Genomic DNA, 20,815 nt, shown 5'->3' with positions numbered 1-20,815 from the left:
TCTGAAACACAGTGTCTGTAATCATTGGACAGAGTCTATCTGTCCTCTGGAGCACAGTGTCTGTAAACATTGGACAGAGTCGTACAGAACACAGTTTTTTAAATGCGTTGTTTGACAGCCCTGTTCATCACCTTCTGCATGTTGATGTATCATGTTCTACTTGTTCCTACCATCCTTTCTCGAGCATCAGTTGTTTATGTCTCTAGTGATTAGCTAATTTGCTAATTGTTAAGATACTGCTGTTGATTGTGTCCCTGTTATGATTGTAGAGGTCTGTAGACTACGTGATTCCTCAGAGTGTGTATGTTGTGTTGTCTTTGTGATTTGTCAGGCTACAACCGGTTCAACACACTGGATAAGACTCTAGCCTGGTAATAGATCTGTTTGTGCTGTCTTGAGATTCCTATAGATGACTGGGTTACGGTCAGGGTTAATCAGTCTTCCTCTTCGTGTTGTTTCTCTACCAGGCTATATCCTGTACTACACCCTGGATAAGAACATGCCTATAGATGACTGGGTTACGGTCAGGGTTAATCAGTCTTCCTCTTCGTGTTGTTTCTCTACCAGGCTATATCCTGTACTACACCCTGGATAAGAACATGCCTATAGATGACTGGGTTACGGTCAGGGTTAATCAGTCTTCCTCTTCGTGTTGTTTCTCTACCAGGCTATATCCTGTACTACACCCTGGATAAGAACATGCCTATAGATGACTGGGTAATGGAGAGTATCAGTGGAGACCGTCTGACCCACCAGGTGATGGACCTGAACTTGGACACCGTCTACTACTTCAGGATCCAGGCTAAGAATGCCAAAGGAGTGGGTCCCCTGTCAGACCCCATCCACTTCAGGACTAACAAAGGTACGGGATAACTAGCTAGCTTACACTCAGCCCACCTTTTCTCACCCTGAACATTTACACATAGCTTCTCCCCCCACCCCCCCCCCCTTTAGTGCATGTACACCCAGAACACCCCATCTGTCTTCCTCACCACCAGGCTACCCTGCCGCCTCTACACTCTAACCACTAGGCTACCCTGCCGCCCCTACACTCTAACCACTAGTCTACCTGCCCCTCTTATTGGGATCCTCTCAGGGCTAGGTTATCATCTCTGGTCTCTGGCTAAATACAGCAACCAAAACATCTGCTGCTGAATGGAGAGGTCTCTCACTGGATCCTCTGGGTTAACAGAGGCTCAGAGTAGGAGCGCTGATCTAGGAACAGTTTTAGATTACTATGAATGGACAAAGGGGACCTGATCCTAGTTCAGCACTCTGAAACACTTAATGGTGCAGCAGGTAGGGTAGCCTAGTGGTTAGAGTGTAGAGGCGGCAGGTAGCCTAGTGGTTAGAGTGTAGAGGAGGCAGGTAGCCTAGTGGTTAGAGCGTAGAGGTGGCAGGGTAGCCTAGTGGTTAGAGCGTAGAGGTGGCAGGGTAGCCTAGTGGTTAGAGTGTAGAGGCGGCAGGTAGCCTAGTGGTTAGAGTGTAGAGGAGGCAGGTAGCCTAGTGGTTAGAGCGTAGAGGTGGCAGGGTAGCCTAGTGGTTAGAGTGTAGAGGCGGCAGGTAGCCTAGTGGTTAGAGCGTAGAGGCGGCAGGTAGCCTAGTGGTTAGAGCGTAGAGGTGGCAGGTAGACTAGTGGTTAGAGTGTAGAGGTGGCAGGTAGCCTAGTGGTTAGAGTGTAGAGGTGGTAGGGTAGCCTAGTGGTTAGAGTGTAGAGGCGGCAGGTAGCCTAGTGGTTAGAGTGTAGAGGCGGCAGGTAGCCTAGTGGTTAGAGCGTAGAGGTGGCAGGGTAGCCTAGTGGTTAGAGTGTAGAGGTGGCAGGTAGCCTAGTGGTTAGAGTGTAGGGGTGGCAGGTAGCCTAGTGGTTAGAAAGGTGGCAGGTAGCCTGGTGGTTAGAGTGTAGAGGTGGCAGGTAGACTAGTGGTTAGAGTGTAGAGGCGGTAGGTAGCCTAGTGGTTAGAGAGTAGGGGTGGCAGGTTAGAGTGTAGGGTGGCAGGTAGCCTAGTGGTTAGAGTGTAGAGGTGGCAGGTAGACTAGTGGTTAGAGTGTAGAGGCGGCAGGTAGTCTAGTGGTTAGAGCGTTGGACTAGTAACCGGAAGTTTAAAAAGTAGAGGAACGGTGATGCGTTATTTTGTCTCTGTTCTCCAGCACTTTGGATTTGAAATTATACAATAACTATGAGGATAAAGTGCAGACTGTCAGCTTTCATTTGAGATTATTTTCATCCATATCGGATGAACCGTTTAGAAATTAGTTATTTTTGTACATAGTCCTTCCATTTTAGGGGGACAAATTCACTGTATTAAAGTAGTGAAAAGTTTAGTATTTGGTCCCATATTCATAGCACTCAATGATACATTAAGCTTGTGAATCTACAAACTTGTTGGATGCATTTGCTGTTTGTTTTGGGTATGTTTCAGATTACTCTGTGCCCAATAGAAATGAATGGTACATAATGCATTGTGTCACTTTTCTAGTTTATAAAGTAATATAATATATGATGTGTATCTTAACCCTTCTACATTATTCACTCATCACTCAGGATTTTCTGTAATAATGGTACCTTCCAAATCAAATCAAATCAAATTGTATTTGTCACATACACATGGTTAGCAGATGTTAATGGTCACATACACACGGTTAGCAGATGTTAATGGTCACATACAAACGGTTAGCAGATGTTATTGGTCACATACACACGGTTAGCAGATGTTAATGGTCACATACACATGGTTAGCAGATGTTAATGGTCACATACAAATGGTTAGCAGATGTTAATGGTCACATACACATGGTTAGCAGATGTTAATGGTCACATGGTTAGCAGATGTTAATGGTCACATACAAGGGTTAGCAGATGTTAATGGTCACATACAAACGGTTAGCAGATGTTAATGGTCACATACAAACGGTTAGCAGATGTTATTGGTTACATACACATGGTTAGCAGATGTTAATGGTCACATACAAACGGTTAGCAGATGTTAATGGTCACATACACATGGTTAGCAGATGTTAATGGTCACATACACATGGTTAGCAGATGTTAATGGTCACATACACATGGTTAGCAGATGTTATTGGTCACATACACACGGTTAGCAGATGTTATTGGTCACATACACATGGTTAGCAGATGTTAATGGTCACATTGTTAGCAGATGTTAATGGTCACATACAGTGGTCAGCAGATGTTAATGGTGGCATACACAGGGTTAGCAGATGATAATGGTCAGATAGACAGGGTTAGCAGATGTTAATGGTCACATACAGCGGTTAGCAGATGTTAATGGTCACATACAAACGGTTATGGATGTTATTGGTCACATGAACAGGTTAGCAGATGTTAATGGTCACATACACATGGTTAGCAGATGTTTATGGCCTTCCTGTGACATCGGGTTGCAGATGTCCTAATGGTCACATACCATGGTGATGATGTTAATGCAGTCACATACACAGTTAGCAGATGTTATTGGTCACATACACACGGTTAGCAGATGTTAATGGTCACATACACATGGTTAGCAGATTTAATGGTCACATACACATGGTTAGCAGATGTTTTTGGTCACAAGCCGGTTAGCAGATGTTCTGGTCATCATCCCGTTAGCAGATGTTAATGGTGACCATGGTTAGCAGATGTTAATGGTCACATGACGTTAGCAGATGTTAATGGACGGTTAGATGTTAATGGTCACATAACACGGTTCCAGATTTCCACTGGTGTCCCACATAAAGGATAGAGATGAACGTCTGTCACGAAATGTTGTCTTCTGAGTGCTTCTCAATGTTAGTGGTGGCTGTTTACACCATATGGCCTTAGTCCACTGTTTTTCAGTTCTCATAGTCCCAGCCCTATTCCCTACATAGTTCACTACCCTATCTGGATGACATAGTCCAACAGGCTAGTTCCCGGGTGGTTGTTGTCCTTGATGATCTTTATTCCCTTCCTGTGACATCGGGTGATTCCCTAGGTGTCCTGGAGGACAGGTAGTCCACTACCCCCGGTGATCCACTTGTGCAGACCTCACTACCCTCATGAAGAGCCTTACATAGTCCACTACCTCACTTCCCTACATGGAGTCCACTTACGGTTTCCCTACATAGTCCACTACCCTCCCTACATAGTCCACTACCCTGAGGGACATAGTCCACTACCTCTGGATTCCCTACATTGTCCACAGACCTCATACCCTCTGGAGAGCTATTACCCTGAGGGAGGAGCATAGTCCACTACCCTACCCTCTGGTCCACTACCCTATTCCCTACATAGTCCACTACCTCATTCCCTCATGGAGTCCACTACCCTATTCCCTACAGAGTCCACTACCCTCTATTCCCTACATAGTCCACACCCTCATTCCCTCTAGTCCACTACCCTATTCCCTACATAGTCCACTACCCTCTGGAGATTCCCTGAGGGACATAGTCCACTACCTCTATTCCCTACATAGTCCACTACCCTCTGGAGAGCCTTACGGTTCCGGAGCATACCTCACTACCCTATTCTGGAGAGCCTTACCCTATTCCGGACATAGTCCACTACCAGGCGGTGATTCCCTACAGGATGTCCACTGTGCATCCGTAAAAAAAATGGTGTTTTTTGGTCCACTACCGAATTCCCTACATAGTCCACTAGGCTGTCCGTGTGACCATTTCAGTTTGTCCGTGACGTGTAGTCCAGGAACTTAAAAAAATAGTCCACTACCTATTCCACTGGTGTCCACTACCCTATTAAAGGATACATAGTCCACTGTTTCAATATGAATCATTATTCGTTAGCTATTACTACCATATTCCCTACATAGTCCACCACCCTATTCCCTACATAGTCCACTACCATATTCCCTACATAGTCCACCACCCTATTCCCTACATAGTCCACTACCCTATTCCCTACAGAGTCCACTACCCTATTCCCTACATAGTCCACTACCATGTTCCCTACATAGTCCACTACCCTATTCCCTACATAGTCCACTACCATGTTCCCTACATAGTCCACTACCATGTTCCCTACATAGTCCACTACCCTATTCGAAACAAAGTCCACTACCCTATTCCCTACATAGTCCACTACCCTATTCCCTTCATAGTCCACTACCCTATTCATTCCACTATCCTATTCCCTACATAATCCACTACCCTATTCCCTACATAGTCCACTACCCTATTCCCTACATAGTCCACTACCCTATTCCCTACATAGTCAACTACGCTATTCCTTACATAGTCCACTACCCTATTCCCTACATAGTCCACTACCCTATTCCCTACATAGTCAACTACGCTATTCCCTACGTAGTCCACTACCCTATTCCCTACATAGTCAACTACGCTATTCCCTACGTAGTCCACTACCCTATTCCCTACGTAGTCCACTACCCTATTCCTATCAAATTAACTGTATTTATATAGCCCTTCTCAAAGTGCTGTACAGAAACCCAGCCTAAAACCCCAAACAGCAAGCAATGCAGATGTAGAAGCACGGTGGCTAGGAAAACTCCATAGAAAGGAGGGGTGTCCACCACCTAGTCCACTACCCTATCCCCTATATAGTAAACTAGTTTTGTCCAGGGCTCTGAGAGGGGAAACGTCTCTTGCGTGTGTCACAAAGACACCCTATCCCCTACATAGTGCACTACTATGGGCACTGGACAGATCAAAAGTAGTGCATACTAAATAGGGAATCGGGATGCATTGTGAATGTGGACAGAAGCAAACATTGCTCAGGGCGAGGATCCTAATACTTACCTGTTGTAGCTCCCTGGAGGTCAGTTCTGGAGTATCACTCAGAGCATCACTCAGATACAGCTGTCTGGAGATCAGTTCAGAGCATCACTCAGATACAGCTGTCTGGAGATCAGTTCAGAGCATCACTCAGATACAGCTGTCTGGAGGTCAGTTCAGAGCATCACTCAGATACAGCTGTCTGGAGGTCAGTTCAGAGCATCACTCAGATACAGCTGTCTGGAGATCAGTTCAGAGCATCACTCAGATACAGCTGTCTGGAGATCAGTCAGTTCAGAGCATCACTCAGATACAGCTGTCTGGAGATCAGTTCAGAGCATCACTCAGATACAGCTGTCTGGAGGTCAGTTCAGAGTATCACTCAGAGCATCACTCAGAAACAGCTGTCTGGAGATCAGTTCAGAGCATCACTCAGATACAGCTGTCTGGAGGTCAGTTCAGAGCATCACTCAGATACAGCTGTCTGGAGATCAGTTCAGAGCATCACTCAGATACAGCTGTCTGGAGATCAGTCAGCATCACTCAGAGTATCAGTTCAGAGCATCACTCAGAAACAGCTGTCTGGAGGTCAGTTCAGAGCATCACTCAGATACAGCTGTCTGGAGGTCAGTTCAGAGTCAGATCACTCAGAGCATCACTCAGAAACAGCTGTCTGGAGGTCAGTTCAGAGCATCACTCAGATACAGCTGTCTGGAGATCAGTTCAGAGCATCACTCAGATACAGCTGGTTGATCCAGATACAGCCCATTCCTCTCTCACTCGGCCCATTTTTTCTCTCTTCTCCCTCTCTTTCTCTCTCTCGCTGTCTCTCAATTCAATTTCAATTTAAGGAGTTTAATTGGCATGGGAAACATATGTTTACATTGTCAAAGCAAGTGAAAATACACAATCAACAAAGTGAAATAAACAATTAAAAAAATGAACAATAAACATTATACTAACAAAAGTTCCAAAATAAAAAAGACATTTCAAATGTCATATTGCAAATGCATATGTCTATATACAGTGTCGTAATGATGTAAAGTACAACAGGGAAAATAAATAAACATAAATATGGGTTGTATGTACAATGGTGTTTGTTCTTCAATGGTTGCCCTTTCCTTGTGGCTGCTGTGATGACACACTGTGGAATTTCACCCAGTAGATATGGGAGTTTATCAAAATCTAGTTTGTTTTCGAATTCATTGTGGGTCTGTGTAATCTGAGGGAAATATGTGTCTCTAATATATTGGGTAGGAGGTTAGGAAGTGCAGCTCAGTTCGCACCTCATTTTTTGGGCAGTGTGCACATAGCCTGTCTTCTATGGAGAGCCAGGTCTGCCTATGGCGGCCTTTCTCAATAGCAAGGCTATGCTCACTGAGTCTGTACATAGTCAAAGCTTTCCTTAAGTTTGGGTCAGTCACAGTGCTCAGGTATTCTGCCACTTTGTACTCTCTGTTTAGGGCCAAATAGCATTCTAGTTTGCTCTGTTTTTTTTGTTAATTCTTTCCAATGTGTCAAGTAATTATCTTTTTGTTTTCTCATGATTTGGTTGGTTCTATTTTTGTTGCTGCTCTGTGGGGTGTGTTTGTGTTTGTGAAAAGAGCCCCAGGACTAGCTTGCTTTGGGGACTCTTCTCCAGGTTCATCTCTCTGTAGGTGATGGCTTTGTTATGGAAGTTTTTGGGAATCACTTCATTTACATTACATTTAAGTCTTCCTTTTAGATAGTTCTGGAATTTAACAGCTCTTTTCTGGATTTTGATAATTAGCAGGTATCAGCCTAATTCTGCTCTGCATGCATTATTTGGTGTTTTACTTTGTAGACAGAGAATTGTCTCAATTTGGTGTTTGTCCTATTTTGTGAATTATTGGTTGGTGAGCGGACCCCAGACCTGATTCAAGAATTTTTAGCCAGATCCTAATTGGTATGTTGAATTTGATGTTCCTTTTGATGGCATAGAATGCCCTTCTTGCCTTGTCCCTCAGATCGTTCACAGCTTTGTGAAAGTTACCTGTGGCGCTGATGTTTAGGAAGAGGTATGTTTAGTACTTTGTGTGCTCTAGGGCAACGATGTCTAGATGGAATTTGTATTTGTGGTCCTGGCGACTGGACCTTTTTTGGAACACCATAGATTTACTGTCAGGGCCCAGGTCTGACAAAATCTGTGCAGAAGATCTAGGTGCTGCTGTAGGCCCTCCTTGGTTGGTGACAGAAGCACCAGATCATCAGTAAACAGCAGACATTTGACTTCAGATTATAGTAGGGTGAGAACGGGTGCTGCAGACTTTTCTAGTGCCCGCGCCAATTCGTTGATATATATGTTGAAGAGGGTGGGGCTTAAGCTGCATCCCTGTCTCACCCCACAGCCCTGTGGGAAGAAATGTTTTTGTCCATTTTAACCGCACACTCATTGTTTGTGTACATGGATTTTATAATGTCGTATGTTTTACCCCCAATACTACTTTCCTCAATTTGTATAGCAGACCCTCATGCCAAATTGAGTCGAAAGCTTTTTTGAAATCAACAAAGCATGAGAAGACTTTGCCTTTGTTTTGATTTGTTTGTCAGATAGGGTGAGCAGGGTGAATACATGGTCTGTCGTACGGCAATTTGGTAAAAATCCAATTCGACATTTGCTCAGCACATTGTTTTCGCTGAGGAAATGTACGAGTCTGCTGTTAATGATAATGCAGAGGATTTTCCCAAGGTTACTGTTGACTCCTATTCCTGTACACACGGTAGTTATTGGGATCAAATTTCTCTCCACTTTTGTCGATTGGGGTGATCAGTCCTTGGTTCCAAATATTGGGGAAGATGCCAGAGCTGAGGATGACTCTCCCTCCCAGACAATCAATCCATACCACTAAAATGTTATATTTTATCTCTTTCAGTGGAACACCCAGACAAGATGGCTAACGATCAAGGTAAGCAGACACATAACATATAACACACACAATCACACAGACACACACACACAGACACACACACACACACACACACACACACACACACACACACACACACACACAGACACACACACACACACACACACACACACACACACACACACACACACACACACACACACACACACACACACACACACACCCTGTAGAGGGATGACTGTGTGTCTACCAGTTGTACCATTCATCATAGTAATTGCACTGCATTCCTTTGGAGACAGAAAAATAATGTTTCCAAAATGGCACCCTATTCCCTATTTAAATGGACTACTTTTTTGTTGTTGACCAGGGCTCTCATCAAAAGTAGTGCACTAAATAGGAAATATGCTTAGATTACGTAAAGAGTTAAAGGGTTTATCCTTACTACAGTCCCGCCAACATAACTTCCAGCAGGTGAAGGGTACTAATGCCCAGCTATCTTCAGGGACCAGGGAAACGAAGGCCAATTAAAGTCCTGTTTTTAATAAAGCTTTAAAGCACCATTGAAAGGAAAATAATTAAAATATGTCTCTGTCTCTTGTGTCTTCCTTTCTCTCAAATACATTTAAAACATGAAACAGACGTTGTGGCGTCTCCTCTCTGTCTGTCTGTGACTTCTTTCAACGCTGATAATTCCCCTTTACAAAATCGCAATTGGAAATAGGTTACTGAATTAAACCCTCTGAGTGGTAAATTGTCTTAGCTGCGAAAAGGAAAGGCAAGGGAGGGGCGTGGGGGCACCTTTTGCTATATTGAATGATAATGGTGGGTGTTGAATGATGTTAGGTGTTGAATTGAGTGTGTGCTTCCCCGTTTGTGCCCTACTCCATAGGTAGTGCACTACGTTTGACCAGGAACCTACATAGGGAATAGGGGACGGAGACTCTATCTTGTCTTCTTGTTGCTATGACACTAATGAGAGTTCCTCTTTAGAGCTGGTTTAATTAAGAGGAGGAGAGGGGTCCTCGCTTGCTCTCTCTATCTCTCTCTCACACACACGCACGCACACCACGCACGCACACACACACACACACACACACACAAAGGGCTCACACACAGCTTTTAATTGACGTTTTGTGCAAACATTGTATTTTGAGAGAGAGAAAACAATTTATGAGAGATTGAGTTGTCGTCACCATATGAAGTGGTCACGTTGAAGTGTATGATTATTTAGGGACATTTAATTCTGAAATGTTTAATTACATAAAGCCATCTGTTTTTACAGATGAAGGTTCATCAGTAAAGCCAGGTGTAAAATGCAAATGCTTACGTCTCATTCAATGACCTGTTCTCTATACAGAGCCCTATGGCTCTGGTCTAAAGTAGAGAACGATACAGGCTAGCGAGGGATTTGGAAACGGAGAGGCTGAGGGCAGCACTAGAACCTTGGTTAGAACCATCGTTACATTACCATGGTTATCATATTTAAATCACTCTCATGTTTATTCATTTAGTTATTTCGCCAATAGGAAGGCCACCTTAATAATGTGTGGCCTGCAACATGTGGACAATCCGAAATGATGTGCCAACACCTGTGATTTAGTACAGAATTATAGGCTAAGTTGCCTCAATACATATATATATATATATATATATATATATATATATATATAGTTCCAAGATGCCATAGCAGTTCAGTCTTTTGTCCTCGTCTTGTCGTGTCCCGTATATATATATATTTTTACAACTTTTTTTCGCATACCTTTTTATATATATTTTTAAATTTTCCATAAACTCATCTTCAAAACACTCTCCTGCAACCCGCCTCACCAATTTATATTTATAAAAAAAATATATTATTTACCTCAAATCTGTAATCCTCCATAGAAGCTAGCCAGAAGCTAGCCAGAAGCTAATCAGAAGCTAATCAGAAGCTAGTTAGCCTCTTTACTGGCTAATTGTTAGTATTCAGCTCACCACGGATTGTGGTCATCAGCTATCCTTTAGCTCGAAAATCTATCGCCAGTTTTGTACGGCACAGCGCGGCTCGGAACGGAACACACCGGACCTATTTTTCTCTCCATGTCCCTGGATTTCAACCGCTAACTCTGGACATTCATACCTGGATCTCGCAGCTAGCTAGCTGCTATACGTGTGACTATTTGGCTTTCATCGATTCCGGAGCAAACATCAATTATTCCGGAGCTAGAGCTCCATCAAACACTCCTGGGCTGCAGTCACCTATCCGGACCCGTTTTACTACCTACGCGGAGCCCCACCGGGCCTTCACAACTGGACTACCAACGTTATCTACCCGAAGGAGTTATCCGGCTGGCTCCTCCGTCGCGACGTTACCTGAACGCCCATCTGCGGTCCGCTAACCGTTAGCTGTCTTATCGGCTGCTCTCTGAATAGACGTATCGGACATTTTTTTTTTCGGACATTGTTTTTTGTTGTTGTGTTTTTTTCATTACCACACGGAACCCCACTAATCCTACCAACGGCCTATATAACTCCATATCTATTGTTTTTTGTCTGTACATTATACGACTAAGCATGAATGTCAATATGCCTTTTCCATTGCTGTTCTGGTTAGTGTTTATTGGCTTATTTCACTGTAGGGCCCAGAAACCTTATCCAACCTATTTTACATCTGACATTCCCATGATGTTTCTAGAGACAATATCTCTCTCTTCATCCTCAATTATTATTGCATTTTACCTTTGTCTGTACATTATACCTTGAAGCTATTTTATCGCCCCCAGAAACCTCCTTTTATCCTACTCCTTATCCTACTCCTCCTCTGTTCCTCTGGCGATGTAGAGGTGATGATGTAGAGGTGAATCCAGGCCCTGCAGTAACTAGCTCCACTCCTATTCCCCAGGGGCTCTCTTTTGATGACTTCAGTAACCGTAATAGCCTTGGTTTCATGCATGTTAACATTAGAAGCCGCCTCCCTAAGTTTGTTCTATTCACTGCTTTAGCACACTCTGCCAATCCGGATGTTCTAGCTGTGTCTGAATCCTGGCTGAGGAAGACCATTTAAAACTCAGAAATTTTGATCCCAAACTATAACATTTTCCAACAAGATAGAACTGCCAAAGGGGGCGGTGTTGCAATCTACTGCAAAGATAGCCTGCAGAGTTCTGTCCTACTATCCAGGTCTGTACCCAAACAATTTGAACTTCTACTTTTAAAAATACACCTCTCTAATAACAAATCTCTCACCGTTGCCGCCTCCTATAGACCACCCTCTACCCCCAGCTGTGCTCTGGACACCATATGTGAACTGATTGCCCCCCATCTATCTTCAGAGCGTGTGCTGCTAGGTGACCTAAACTGGAACATGCTTAACACCCCAGCCATCCTACAATCTAAGCTTGATGCCCTCAATCTCACACAAATTATCAATGAACCTACCAGGTACCTCCCCAAAGCCTTAAACACGGGCACCCTCATAGATATCATCCTAACCAACTTGCCCTCTAAATACACCTCTGCTGTCTTCAACCAAGATCTCAGCGATCACTGCTTCATTGCCTGAATCCGTAATGGGTCAGCGGTCAAACGACCTCCACTCATCACTCTCAAATGCTCCCTGAAACACTTCAGCGAGCAGGCCTTTCTAATCGACCTGGCCGGGGTATCCTGGAAGGATATTGATCTCATCCCGTCAGTAGAGGATGCCTGGATATTTTTTTTAAATGGCTTCCTAACCATCTTAAATAAACATGCCCCATTCAAGAAATTTAGAACCCGGAACAGATATAGCCCTTGGTTCTCCCCAGACCTGACTGCTCTTAACCAACACAAAAACATCCTATGGCGTTCTGCATTAGCATCGAACAGCCCCCGTGGTATGTAGCTGTTCAGGGAAGCTAGAAACCATTATACACAGGCAGTTAGAAAAGCCAAGGCTAGCTTTTTCAAGCAGAAATTTGCTTCCTGCAACACTAACTCAAAAAAGTTCTGGGACACTGTAAAGTCCATGGAGAATAAGAACACCTCCTCCCAGCTGCCCACTGCACTGAAGAAAGGAAACACTGTCACCGCTGATAAATCCACCATAATTGAGAATTTCAATAAGCATTTTTCTACGGCTAGCCATACTTTCCACCTGGCTACTCCTACCCCGGTCAACAGCACTGCACCCCCCACAGCAACTCGCCCAAGCCTTCCCCATTTCTCCTTCTCCCAAATCCGTTCAGCTGATGTTCTGAAAGAGCTGCAAAATCTGGACCCCTACAAATCAGACGGGCTAGACAATCTGGACCCTTTCTTTCTAAAATTATCTGCCCAAATTGTTGCCACCCCTATTATTAGCCTGTTCAACCTCTTTTTCGTGTTGTCTGAGATTCCCAAAGATTGGAAGATTGGAAAGCAGCTGCGGTCAAACTGATCTAAGGGAGGCATTGGTGGAATCTCGGGCCAGAGATTGATGGTTGGGGCCATTTCTCTGACCTCCCTTGGTCCTTCTGTCTCCTATCATACCTCCTCGGTCTCTATTCATACCTCCTCTGTCTCCATTCATACCTCCTCTGTCTCCATTCATACCTCCTCTGTCTTCATTCATACCTCCTCTGTCTTCATTCATACCTCCTCTGTCTCCTGTCATACCTCCTCTGTCCTCTATCATACCTCCTCTGTCCCCTATCATACCTCCTCTGTCTCCTATCATGCCTCCTCTGTCTCCATTCATACCTCCTCTGTCCTCTATCATACCTCCTCTGTCTCCTGTCATACCTCCTCTGTCCTCTATCATACCTCCTCTGTCTCCATTCATACCTCCTCTGTCTCCATTCATACCTCCTCTGTCCTCTATCATACCTCCTCTGTCTCCTTTCATACCTCCTCTGTCCTCTATCATACCCCCTCTGTCTCCTATCATACCTCCTCTGTCCTCTATCATACCTCCTCTGTCTTCATTCATACCTCCTCTATCCTCTATCATACCTCCTCTGTCTCCTATCATACCTCCTCTGTCCTCTATCATACCTCCTCTGTCCTCTATCATACCTCCTCTGTCTCCTTTCATACCTCCTCTGTCTCCTGTCATACCTCCTCTGTCTTCATTCATACCTCCTCTGTCCTCTATCATACCTCCTCTGTCCTCTATCATACCTCCCCTGTCCTCTATCATACCTCCCCTGTCCTCTATCATTACTCCTCTGTCTCCATTCATACCTCCTCTGTCCTCTATCATACCTCCCCTGTCCTCTATCATACCTCCTCTGTCCTCTATCATACCTCCCCTGTCTACATCATACCTCCCCTGTCCTCTATCATTACTCCTCTGTCTCCATTCATACCTCCTCTGTCCTCTATCATACCTCCTCTGTCCTCTATCATACCTCCTCTGTCCTCTATCATACCTCCTCTGTCTCCTATCATACCTCCTCTGTCTCCTGTCATACCTCCTCTGTCCTCTATCATACCGCCTCTGTCTCCTATCATACCTCCTCTGTCTCCTGTCATACCTCCTCTGTCCTCTATCATACCTCCTCTGTCTCCATTCATACCTCCTCTGTCTCCATTCATACCTCCTCGGTCTCCTATCACACCTCCTCTGTCTCCTATCATACCTCCTCTGTCTTCATTCATACCTCCTCTGTCCTCTATCATACCTCCTCTGTCCTCTATCATACCTCCTCTGTCTCCATTCATACCTCCTCTGTCTCCATTCATACCTCCTCTGTCTCCTATCATACCTCCTTTGTCTCGTTTCATACCTCCTCTATCTCCTTTCATACCTCCTCTGTCTCCTATCATACCTCCTTTGTCTCGTTTCATACCTCCTCTGTCTCCATTCATACCTCCTCTGTCCTCTATCATACCTCCTCTGTCCTCTATCATACCTCCTCTGTCTCCATTCATACCTCCTCTGTCCTCTATCATACCTCCTCTGTCCTCTATCATACCTCCTCTGTCTCCTATCATACCTCCTCTGTCTCCTTTCATTCCTCCTCTGTCTCCTTTCATACCTCCTCTGTCCTCTATCATACCTCCTTTGTCTCGTTTCATACCTCCTCTGTCTCCTATCATACCTCCTCTGTCTCCTATCATACCTCCTCTGTCTCCATTCATACCTCCTCTGTCCTCTATCATACCTCCTCTGTCCTCTATCATACCTCCTCTGTCCTCTATCATACCTCCTCTGTCCTCTATCATACCTCCTCTGTCTCCATTCATACCTCCTCTGTCTCCTGTCATACCTCCTCTGTCTCCTATCATACCTCCTCTGTCTCCTATCATACCTCCTCTGTCTCCTATCATACCTCCTCTGTCCTCTATCATACCTCCTCTGTCTCCTATCATACCTCCTCTGTCTCCTATCATACCTCCTCTGTCTCCTATCATACCTCCTCTGTCTCCTATCATACCTCCTCTGTCTCCTATCATACCTCCTCTGTCCTCTATCATACCTCCTCTGTCCTCTATCATACCTCCTCTGTCTCCTATCATACCTCCTCTGTCTCCATTCATACCTCCTCTGTCCTCTATCATACCTCCTCTGTCCTCTATCATACCTCCTCTGTCCTCTATCATACCTCCTCTGTCTCCTATCATACCTCCTCTGTCTCCTATCATACCTCCTCTGTCCTCTATCATACCTCCTCTGTCTCCTATCATACCTCCTCTGTCCTCAATCATACCTCCTCTGTCTCCTATCATACCTCCTCTGTCCTCTATCATACCTCCTCTGTCTCCATTCATACCTCCTCTGTCCTCTATCATACCTCCTCTGTCCTCTATCATACCTCCTCTGTCCTCCATTCATACCTCCTCTGTCTCCATTCATACCTCCTCTGTCCTCTATCATACCTCCTCTGTCTCCATTCATACCTCCTCTGTCTCCTATCATACCTCCTCTGTCCTCTATCATACCTCCTCTGTCCTCCATTCATACCTCCTCTGTCTCCATTCATACCTCCTCTGTCTCCTATCATACCTCCTCTGTCCTCTATCATACCTCCTCTGTCCTCCATTCATACCTCCTCTGTCTCCATTCATACCTCCTCTGTCCTCTATCACACCTCCTCTGTCTCCTTTCATACCTCCTCTGTCCTCTATCATACCTCCTTCTGTCTCCTATCATACCTCCTCTGTCTCCTATCATACCACCTCTGTCTCCATTCATACCTCCTCTGTCTCGTTTCATACCTCCTCTGTCTCCTGTCATACCTCCTCTGTCTCCTATCATACCTCCTCTGTCTCCTATCATACCTCCTCTGTCTCCTATCATACCTCCTTCTGTCTCCTATCATACCTCCTCTGTCTCCTATCATACCTCCTTCTGTCTCCTATCATACCTCCTTCTGTCTCCTATCATACCTCCTCTGTCCTCCTATCATACCTCCTTCTGTCTCTATCATACCTCCTCTGTCTCCTATCATACCACCTCTGTCCTCCATTCATACCTCCTCTGTCCTCTATCATACCTCCTCTGTCCTCTATAATATCTCCTCTGTCTCCATTCATTCCTCCTCTGTCTCGTTTCATACCTCCTCTGTCTCCTATCATACCTCCTCTGTCTCCTATCATACCTCCTTCTGTCTCCTATCATACCTCCTCTGTCTCCTATCATACCTCCTTCTGTCTCCTATCATACCTCCTCTGTCTCCTATCATACCACCTCTGTCTCCATTCATACCTCCTCTGTCTCGTTTCATACCTCCTCTGTCTCCTGTCATACCTCCTCTGTCTCCATTCATACCTCCTCTGTCTCGTTTCATACCTCCTCTGTCTCCTGTCATACCTCCTCTGTCTCCTATCATACCTCCTCTGTCTCCTGTCATACCTCCTCTGTCTCCTATCATACCTCCTCTGTCTCCTATCATACCTCCTCTGTCTCCTATCATACCTCCTCTGTCCTCTATCATACCTCCTCTGTCCTCTATTATACCTCCTCTGTCTCCTATCATACCTCCTCTGTCCTCTATCATACCTCCTCTGTCCTCTATCATACCTCCTCTGTCCTCTATCATACCTCCTCTGTCCTCTATCACACCTCCTCTGTCCCCTATCATACCTCTTTTCTCAGTGGCTTGCCCCAGTTTATAGCACATCTCCCTGTAGTAACATACTTACTCTCTGCTGAAGTGGATGTTAGAAATGGGTTGATGGGGGACAACAGGACGTACATGTATCAGTGAGATAATTAGTCACTTTCTAGTCCCTGTTCGAAAATGTGTTCTTGTCCCTTTTCTAGAATGTGTTGTAGTCCCTGTTCCAGAATGTATTCATTCTAGTCCCTGTTCCAGAATATCTATCTTCTAGTCCCTGTTCTAGAATGTCTTCCAGTCCCTGTTCTAGAATGTCTACTAGTCCCTGTTCTAGAATGTCTTCTAGTCCCTGTTCTAGAATGTCTTCTAGTGCCTGTTCTGGAATGTCTTCTAGTCCCTGTTCTAGAATGTGTTTTGAGTCCCTGTTCCATGTACAGTCTGTCTCATAGTCTCATAGTTTAGTTTAGTTGGTAAAGGCAAAGTCTCTTCCTCTCGTCTTTTAATGGTCGGTTTTGCATTAGGAGTCATAGTTTTTTTTCCAAAAATTGTAACAATCAAATCCCTGATCATGAATTTGATTCATCAGTCATCATTGAAAAGAGATCTGTTTATTTCAGTGCTGGATGTGAAATCTGTTTTGATGACAGGCGGCAAAATATACAGCCTGAATATTTCATTGTTGTTCAAAACTCAGTTGTATCCCAGCCATGTGGTTTATGACACTCTCCGCTCATTGTCTTCCTCTTCTATAACATTTACAAAAAATAAAAAAATAAATAATGAAACGCTGCAGGTCTCAAACAACAGAGCAATCCCACCCCCCAAGTAATGAACAGCCTACCAAATGGCACCCTATTCCCTGCATAGGGCACTTATTTCCACCAGAACTCTGGTGAAACATAGAGCACCGTGTAGAGAATATGGTGCCATTGGAGATTCACCTGTCGACGTGTTCCTGAAGCAAAGCGTCTCTGGAGGAGTCGACGTGGCCCCTGCCGGCCGTTCGCTGTCTCTATGATATACACAGCCAGCAGGCATGTGAAGAAGGCCTGTTGTTTTCCTTCTGCCGACCTACACTACAGACCACTACAGTAGTACCTTACAGACCACTACAGACCACTACAATACACTATAATAGTACCTTACAGACCACTACAGACCACTACAATACACTATAATAGTACCTTACAGACCACTACAATACACTATAATAGTACACTACAGAACACTACAGACCACTACAATACACTATAATAGTACACTACAGACCACTACAGACCACTACAGACCACTACAGACCACTACAATACACTATAATAGTACCTTACAGACCACTACAATACACTATAATAGTACCTTACAGACCACTACAGACCACCACAGACCAATTACAGACCACTACAGGCAACTACAATAGTACACTTTAGACCTCTACAGACCAAGTACAGACCACTACAGACCAAGTACAGACCACTACAGACCAAGTACAGACCACTACAGACCAATTACAGACCACTACAGGCAACTACAATACACTATAATAGTACCTCTACAGACCACTACAGACCACCACAGACCAATTACAGACCACTACAGCAACTACAATAGTACACTTTAGACCACTACAGACCAAGTACAGACCACTACAGACCACTACACACCACTTCAAAACACTACAATGGTCCACTACAGTCCACTACAGACCAATTACAGACCACTGCAGATCAATTACGTACCACTTCAATACACTACAACAGTCCACTAAAACCACTACAGACCACTAAAGACCACTACAGTCCACTACAGTCCACTACTGTCCAATACAGTCCATTACAGTCCATTACAGACCACTACAGACCACTGCAGACCACTAAAGTCCACTACAGACCACTACAGTCCACTACAGTCTATTACAGTCCACTACAGACCACTACATACCACTACAATAAATATAATAGTACGTTACAGACCACTACAGACCACTACAATACACTATAATAGACCACTACAGACCACTACAATACACTATAATAGTACCTTACAGCCCACTACAATAAATATAATAGTACCTTACAGACCACTACAGACCACCACAGACCAATTACAGACCACTACAGACCACCACAGACCCATTACAGACCACTGCAGGCAACTACAATAGTACACTTTAGACCTCTACAGACCATGTACAGACCACTACAGACAAAGTACAGACTACAACAGACCAATTACAGACCACTACAGACCACTTAAAAACACTACAATGGTCCACTACAGTCCACTACAGACCAATTACAGACCACTGCAGATCAATTACGTACCACTTCAATACACTACAACAGTCCACTACAGACCACTACAGTCCACTACAGTCCACTACAGACCACTAATGTCCACTACAGTCCATTACAGTCCACTAATGTCCACTACAGTCCATTACAGTCCATTACAGACCACTACAGTCCACTACAGACCACTACAGTCCACTACAGTCTATTACAGTCCACTACAGACCACTGCAGACCACTGCAGACCACTACAGTCCATTACAGTCTATTACAGACCACTGCAGACCACTACAGTCCATTACAGACCACTGCAGACCACTACAGACCACTACAGACCACTACAGACCACTACAGTCCACTACAGTCCATTACAGTCCACTCAGACCACTAGAGACCACTGCAGACCACTACAGTCCACTACAGACCACTACAGTTCACTACAGTATATTACAGTATACTACAGACCACTACAGTCCATTACAGTCTACTACAGACCACTACAGTCCACTACAGTCCACTACAGTCCACTACAGTCTATTACAGTCTACTACAGACCACTACAGACGCCTACAGTCCATTACAGTCTACTACAGACCACTACAGACCACTGCAGACCACTACAGTCTACTACAGACCACTACAGACCACTGCAGACCACTACAGTCCACTACTGTCCACTACAGTCCACTGCAGACCACTACAGTCTACTACAGTCCATTACAGTCTACTACAGACCACTACAGACCACTACTGTCCACCACAGTCATTACAGTCTACTACAGACCACTACAGACCACTACAGTCCACTACAGTCCATTAAAGTCCAATACAGACCACTACAGACCACTACAGTCTACTACAAACCACTACAGACCACTACAGTCCACTACAGTCCACTACAGGCCACTACAATCCACTACATACCACTACAGTTCACTACAGTCCACTACAGACCACTACAGTCTATTACAGTCCACTACAGACCACTACAGACCACTACAGTCCACTACAGTCCACTACAGGCCACTACAGTCTACTACAGTCTACTACAGACCACTACAGTCCACTACATACCACTACAGTCCACTGCAGTCCACTACAGACCACTACAGTCTATTACAGTCTACTACAGACCACTACAGACCACTACAGTCCACTACAGTCCACTACAGTCCACTACAGACCACTACAGTCCACTACAGTCTACTACAGACCACTACAGTCCACTACAGTCTACTACAGTCCACTACATACCACTACAGTCCACTACAGTCCACTACAGACCACTACAGACCACTACAGTCTACTACAGACCACTACAGTCCACTACAGACCACTACAGACCACTACAGTCCACTACAGACCACTACAGTCCACTATAGTCTATTACAGATCACTACAGACCACTACATACCACTGCAGACCACTACAGTCCACTACAGACCACTACAGACCACTACAGTCCACTACAGACCACTACAGTCTACTACAGTCTATTACAGTCCACTACAGACCACTACAGACCACTGCAGACCACTACAGTCCACTACAGGCCACTACAGTCCACTACAGTCCATTACAGTCTACTACAGACCACTGCAGACCACTACAGTCTACTACAGACCATTACAGTCTTTTACAGTCCACTACAGACCACTGCAGACCACTACAGTCCATTACAGACGACTACAGATCACTGCAGTCCACTACAGTCTATTACAGTCCACTACAGTCCACTATAGTCTATTACAGATCACTACAGACCACTACATACCACTGCAGACCACTACAGTCCACTGCAGACCACTACAGACCATTACAGTATTTTACAGTCCACTACAGTACACTACAGACCACTACAGTCCACTGCAGACCACTACAGACCATTACAGTATTTTACAGTCCA

General features: G+C 44.7%; 1 pseudogene; it reads left to right on the top strand.

Moving 5' to 3' along the window:
• The window catches only part of LOC135548943 (netrin receptor DCC-like), a 322,470-nt pseudogene that overhangs the window by 209,205 nt on the left and 92,450 nt on the right, over positions 1-20,815 (top strand).

Source organism: Oncorhynchus masou, chromosome 11 (assembly GCF_036934945.1).
Source record: "Oncorhynchus masou masou isolate Uvic2021 chromosome 11, UVic_Omas_1.1, whole genome shotgun sequence".
Classification (NCBI taxonomy): domain Eukaryota; kingdom Metazoa; phylum Chordata; class Actinopteri; order Salmoniformes; family Salmonidae; genus Oncorhynchus; species Oncorhynchus masou.
The sequence above is the reverse complement of the archived record's forward strand: the minus strand, read 5'-3'. Positions and strand labels throughout refer to the sequence as shown.